This window comes from Panicum virgatum, chromosome 9K (genome assembly GCF_016808335.1).
Source record: "Panicum virgatum strain AP13 chromosome 9K, P.virgatum_v5, whole genome shotgun sequence".
Lineage (NCBI taxonomy): Eukaryota > Viridiplantae > Streptophyta > Magnoliopsida > Poales > Poaceae > Panicum > Panicum virgatum.
Genome location: NC_053144.1, coordinates 63,377,187 through 63,383,671, shown reverse-complemented (window position 1 = coordinate 63,383,671; position 6,485 = coordinate 63,377,187).

The window sequence follows — 6,485 nt, the reverse complement described above, 5'->3', positions numbered from 1 at the left end:
CTCAAGAAATTCAAGATGGATGATTGCAAGCCGATCAAGACTCCAATGCCAACTAATGGACATCTTGACTTGGATGAGGGAGGTAAATCGGTTGACCAAACTCTCTATCGTTCCATGATTGGGTCGTTTCTTTACCTAATCGCATCTAGGCCCGATATCATGTTTAGCGTATGCATGTGTGCCCGCTTTCGAGCTAATCCTAAGGAATCACACATTAGTGTTGTTAAGAGGTTCCTTAGATATCTCAAGCATACGCCTAGCATAGACTTGTGGTACCCCAAAGGCGCTAGTTTTACCCTCTTGGGATACTCGGATTCGGACTTTGCCGGATGTCGTGTGGATTGCAAGAGTACATCGGGTGGGTGCCACTTGCTAGGGCGTTCCTTGGTGTCTTGGTTGTCAAAGAAACAAAATTACGTGGCCTTGTCAACCGCGGAGGCGGAATATATTGCTGCCGGGGCTTGTTGTGCTCAAATCCTCTACATGAAGCAAAGCCTCTTGGACTATGGTGTAGTATTAGATAGGATTCTGCTCCTTTGTGATAACGAGAGTGCCGTTAAAATTGCTAATAACCCGGTTCAACACTCTCGCACCAAGCACATAGATATTCGCCATCACTTTCTAAGAGATCATGTGGCAAGGAATGATATACTACTTTGTGGTGTTCGTTCCGAAGATCAATTGGCGGATATCTTCACAAAACCTCTAGATGAGAGCACATTTTGTAGGTTGCGAAGTGAGCTTAACGTTCTAGATGCTTCTAACGTCATGTAATTGTCTTGTCATATAGATGCATTTCATATGTACAAATGCTAGGGGCTTGTCTAACCTTGTCAAGATAGTGATGAACATGGGTTTTGCATGAGCCGGTGGTCTTGGTTTCGCTCATGGCATGAAGAATGGTTCATCATGAAGAAGCTTGCCAATGGTTCAAACTTGACAAGATAGATTTAAATTCTTGCAATGCATGTGCTTGTCATATAGAATGCATCCATGTTTAATTTCTAGCTTTGCATTGTCATTACATCACGTTAGTAGCATCACAAGGGAGCAAATCACACTTCGAGAAAGATATTCATGCTAAATATGATATATCATCTCTACAAGAGTGATAAGATCAATATTACGCTTTCATGTCTATTGAGTCACGTCCTATCGAACTTAAAGTTTCAATCTCTAAGTTCATAGGCAAAGTGGCTCATACATTTGGTTTTTGTGTTTAAAACCTCGCTTGGATCTTAATTTGCCTATGTTTATATAAAAGCTTGCGAGCACTATAAGTATGAGTGTTTGAGGGGTAAGGTTGTCTCTCGAAAATGGTCCAAATTAAGCGTTTATGGCCTTGGTTTTGGATATTTGGATCAGAAGTAGAGTTTGTAGTTCGACAGAAATTTTTTCTTAACCACCAGTTAAACCGACACCTTGTTTTTCCCTGCATCGGTTCAACCGGTGCTTAACACTTCGTGGCTCAGTTTCTGCATCGTCTCTGGAACACCCTCCGACCGTTACACCGATGGCCACCGGTGCATCCGATGGTTGGCGGATGAACCGACGCCTATGCATCGGTTCAACCGGTGCTACTGCGTGGAGTTTTGCCCCTTGCTGTGTCTCTGGACCTTCCTCCTGCAGTTGCACCGACGCCCATCGGATGTTTCGATGACCCAGTGGTGGATCTTCCGATGCCCCTCTGTTGACCTCGTTCAAACTCGTTCAAATACGGTCAAAGTTATTCCGGTGAATACACCAATGCTCATGTCTCTGCACCATCGGACCTTCTGATGCTTTAGGGTTGGCGGGCCCGCTCGTTTTGTTTCACTTAACCCATCCGCGGGCCCCGCGCGTCAGTCACCGCGGTTCCTTTCTTCTTCCTCGCGAAACCGCCGCCCCCGCACCAGGCTCTGCTCGCCGCTCCTCGCCCGTATGCCGCTACGCCACCGTTGTTCCACACCGCCGCTCGGGTGCCGCTCCTGCGTCGCTGCTCAGCGCCGCTGCCGCTTGTGCGTAGTCCCTTCGCGCCTGCGCCACCCGCGCGCCGCCTCTCATCCGCCGAGCCGCTGCTCACCGTCGCCGCTGGGAAGCCTCCTCCTCTCCACGCGCGCAGCCTCTCCTGCTCCACTCCTTCTCCCACGCACGTGGATTCGAGTCCGTTTTGAGTTCCCTCCACCCTTTGCTCGTGTGCCCTCAGGGCGTTCGATGTTTTGCCTCAAAGAAATTCTCATCAATTTCTTTGTGGATTCTTCTTCTAATTTGCAAGGGTATGGTCTACACACTCTTTGGTATGTGAAGTTCCCTTGATACATTATCCTTTTTACACATGACCACATATGTCACTTGTTTTGCATATGCACACATAGATATCTTTTAAATCTTTTCGTATGTCATCGTTATCGAGGCTGTTATCCACTAGATGTTCCTGTTTTAGGCTCAGTCAAATCCATACTTTGCTTAACGACATTCTTTCCTTTAGTGGATATCTCGTATATGCATAATTCCCTATCTTAATTCCATTATCTTCTATCAATTCTCTATGACAGATGGCAGGAGACAAAAAGGGCAAAGGCAAGCAAGTTGTGCAGAAGAAGAAGCGCACTCGTGAGGACTGAGAGCGAGAGAGAGCAGAGGTAGTTGCAGATGCAGCAGACATGCAGGGTTCACTCAGGATCAGAGATCCTCAGGCTCAGGGGAGCCACAATAGCAGTTAAGTCGCTCAGGACGTACTCAGACAGCTCAGACCACACCTGAGTCCCGCTCACGTCCACGGACTCGAGGTGGTGGTACTCACAGGGCAGCAGGCCGTGATAGTGAGAGAGAGAGGCAGCTGGTCAGGACAGTGGTGCAGAGGAGGAGCCTCCACAGGTTGAGCTGCTTGATCTTCGGGGCATTTCAGGACCTAGGGTCAAGAGATTGAGATATGTCACCCTGGAGCAGTGGTTTCCCGAGCAGAGGGATGTTGGAGTTGACCGTCGCTTTCACACTCTGCTCCAGGAATCTTTCTACCACGCTTATACCCAGATGGACATCAAGATCAGTGAGCACAAAATGCTTCACTGGGTGGCTATGCGCATGGCAGCAGGAGGCATTCCTATCCTCCCTTTGTTTGAGAGATATGAGGGTCTACCAGCTCTGCTGAATGAGAGTTCTCGGTACATCAGAGAGTGGGTTCGCGTTTTCTACGCCACCCTATTTGTTGAGGAGGACCGGCAGTTCATTGACTTCATGTTCCAGCAGAGGCATTATAGATTGACTTGAGCACGTTTGGCTACCCTACTAGGAGTTCAGATTGCCGAGGAGCCACACTTCTTGCACTATCAGGCTTATGGCTAGGGCTGGAAAAAAAGCTCGCGGCTCGCGAGCCGGCTCGGGCTCGGAGCGGCTCGGCTCGGCTCGGAGCGGCTTGCGAGTCTGGAACGAGCCGAGCTGAGCCTCTTTTCTCGGCTCGCTAAAATACCGAGCTGAGCCGAGCCAGCTCGCTCTGGCTCGCGAGCCGGCTCGCGAGCTGAGCCACCTATGGACCACTTATCAATTATCATGTAATTTAAAATGTTTTCTCTTCATTTTACCTTGTTGTGGCTATGGTACTGTTAAAATCTTAATATGATACTGTTAAAATCTTTATGTGGTACTGTTAAAATCTTGATGTGGTTGCACTCTTGTATGTGATCTGTGAATCTGTGAACTGTGATGCAAATATGCAATAACTAGCTGTGGCTCGCGAGTCGGCTCGAGCCGGCTCGCGAGCCGATAACGAGACGAGCCGAGCCTCTTTCAACGGCTCGTGAAATTACCGAGCCGAGCCAGGCTCAACTCGCTGGATGACCGAGCCGCGGCGAGCCGGCTCGACTCGTTTCTAGCCCTACTTATGGCAACACGGTGCCTCCTCGTCGTCCTCATGAGACTCATGCCCCGTCTGACGAGGAGGTCAGTGTTCTCTTTCAGCAGCCCTTCCTGCCTGGCACACCAAGGACCTCGAACAGACTGACTCCCGTAGCTCACTCCATACACCTAGCTTTGAGGAAGAGTCTGTTGTTCCGGATTGGATACAACGAGGGGATCACAGCTCTGCAGCAGTGGCTTCTACTGTATATCATGACAGGACGAGACTTTGACCTCGTCGACTTCTTTATCTGCGAGCTAGAGGACGTGATTCTGGATGGGATGACAGTTCACCATCGCCATCCTTTTGCTCATTGGATCTGCTGGATACTCGCTCAGCTCAGTCAGAATGCTCATATGGATGAGCTGGAGCAGTCGAGGACGCACTTCAGTTTTTACTCACCTACTACTCCTCGAGACGGTCGTCGTGGCCCGAGAGGCCAGCGCAGGGCACAGCGGATTCTGGATGAGCGTGTTTTGGCTGAGGGTAGAGTTGTGGATGATCCCACTGCAGCTGAGGACGCTTCACTCGCAGCAGTAGAGGTCCAGCTCCCACACTACCTGGTCACAGACTCAGAGGACTCGGAGGATGACGATGATTTCATACCCACGGTTACCGCCCCTCGAGGTGCTCATGATGATGAGGCAGGCTCCTCTGGTGCAGCCCGAGTCCCTGCTCCTCCAGTTACTGCTGCTCAGGTCACTCAGCCTGATTCTCTCGCTGCTATTCTTCAGAGGCTCTCTGACCAGCAGGACAGGTTTGCTGCAGCTCAGCTGAGCATGCAAGCCGAGCAGGCTCGCCAGCAGGAGGCCCAGACACTTGTACTTGAGGGGATCCGGCAGCAGCAGGAGGCCATGAGGTTACAGCTTCAGCAGCAGTCCCAGATTCAGCAGCAGATGTTCACTTTCTTCTCGGGATGCTTCGGTCAGCTGTACCATCACACTGGACTGCCTGAGCCTCAGCTCCCTACACCCCAGCAGCTCCAGTTCGACCCCACTGCTCCTCCTCCACCTGTTGGCGGTTTTGTGCAGACACCCCTGGAGTCCTTCCCGATGTCACCTCTTCTTCAGACCGGGTTGTTTGCCAGTCCTGCTCCTACTTCCACTACTGCTCCGGCTCATGCTCCACAGCCTAGTGTCTGGACTGCCGAGCAGCGTGCAGAGTTCCTCAAATAGCAGCAGGTTCTGCATCAGCTCCAGCACCCCTCAGCTCAGTCCCTCACGTTCGAGTCACCCTCACAGCCTGAGGTGCTCCGTCCGTCCGTTGTGCGCCCTACTCAGCCAGACCTGACTCCTATCACATCTGCTCCTCCGACGGACTCCACGGTCATCACCGAGCCAGTTGCTACCGCTACTCCAGCTACTTCTGCTGCTACGACGACTCCGGTCGAGCAGAAGTCCTCTTCGCTCGATGACGACTGGACGGACGACGACTCCGACGACTCCGCCGCTTAGTTCTCCACCGGACCGAGCCTGAAGACCCCACCTTCTCCAGCTTAGGACTAGATCGCCTTCCTTTTTGGTGCTTTGTTGCCAAAGGGGGAGATAGATAGGGGGAGTAGAGATAGGGGGAGCTTGGTGGTTTGTGGCGTGTTTGGATCTTCATGGATTTTGTGTATGGACATATTATTTGTATATTGTGTATGCTCTGTGTTAACATGTCCCTACATGTGCTTTATTTCGAGTAATGCATGCCTGTTTATCGTGTTTCAATTTCATATCTTTGTATCTCTACTTTGAGTTGTCATCAATCACCAAAAAGTGGGAGATTGAAGCGCATCTAGGCCGATAGATGCTAATGGTAAGTTTCGGTGATTAATGACAACCGTATGCGACTAACGTGTGTTTTGAAGTATAAATTAATGATTAGTCTAGTCTCATATGAAATGTGAAAGGAGACCCCTCAATTCGAAACAACCATGCGTGCCAAGGACTCAATTTAAAAGATTAAGGACCTTTCTAGTCTCAAGTGTCACAAGGAGATGAAGGACACTTGATTTAGCTAAGGGTTTATAGTTTTTAGTTCTTGACCGTACTATTAAGAGGGGTTCATGAGTTAGTAGTTTGACCAAAATTGAGTTGGCCTTAGAAATCTTGCACACTCGCTCAAAAACAACCCAAGATGGTCAATAGAAGTTAACACAACGCTTGGAAGAAGAAACAATCGAAGTTACATTCAAATCCAAGTCAATTTAGTTGAAAACAAAGAAAAACAGCACCATCGGTGCATCCGACGCTTGGCAGAAGTTCCGACACCTCTGTCGGTCTATCTCTCTGGATGCAAGCAGAAATCAAATCAACAATCTCTATAGCACCGGTTGAACCGATGGTACCAAGCAAAGCACCGGTGCATTAGATGTACTATGTTCCAGAGAGCATGTTTTGGTGGACCTCAACTCCTCTTCAGCACCGGTTGAACCGACGCTTCAGAATCAACCACCGGTGCATTGGATGTACTATGTTCCAGAGAGCTTGTTTGAGTTGATCAGTGAACCTCTTCAGCACCGGTTGAACCGATGCCTCTACGGAGCATGCACCGGTGCAATGACGCAACCCTGGATACTGTGTCAGAAACTCCAACGGCTACTAATTGGACACAGAGAGACCGGTTG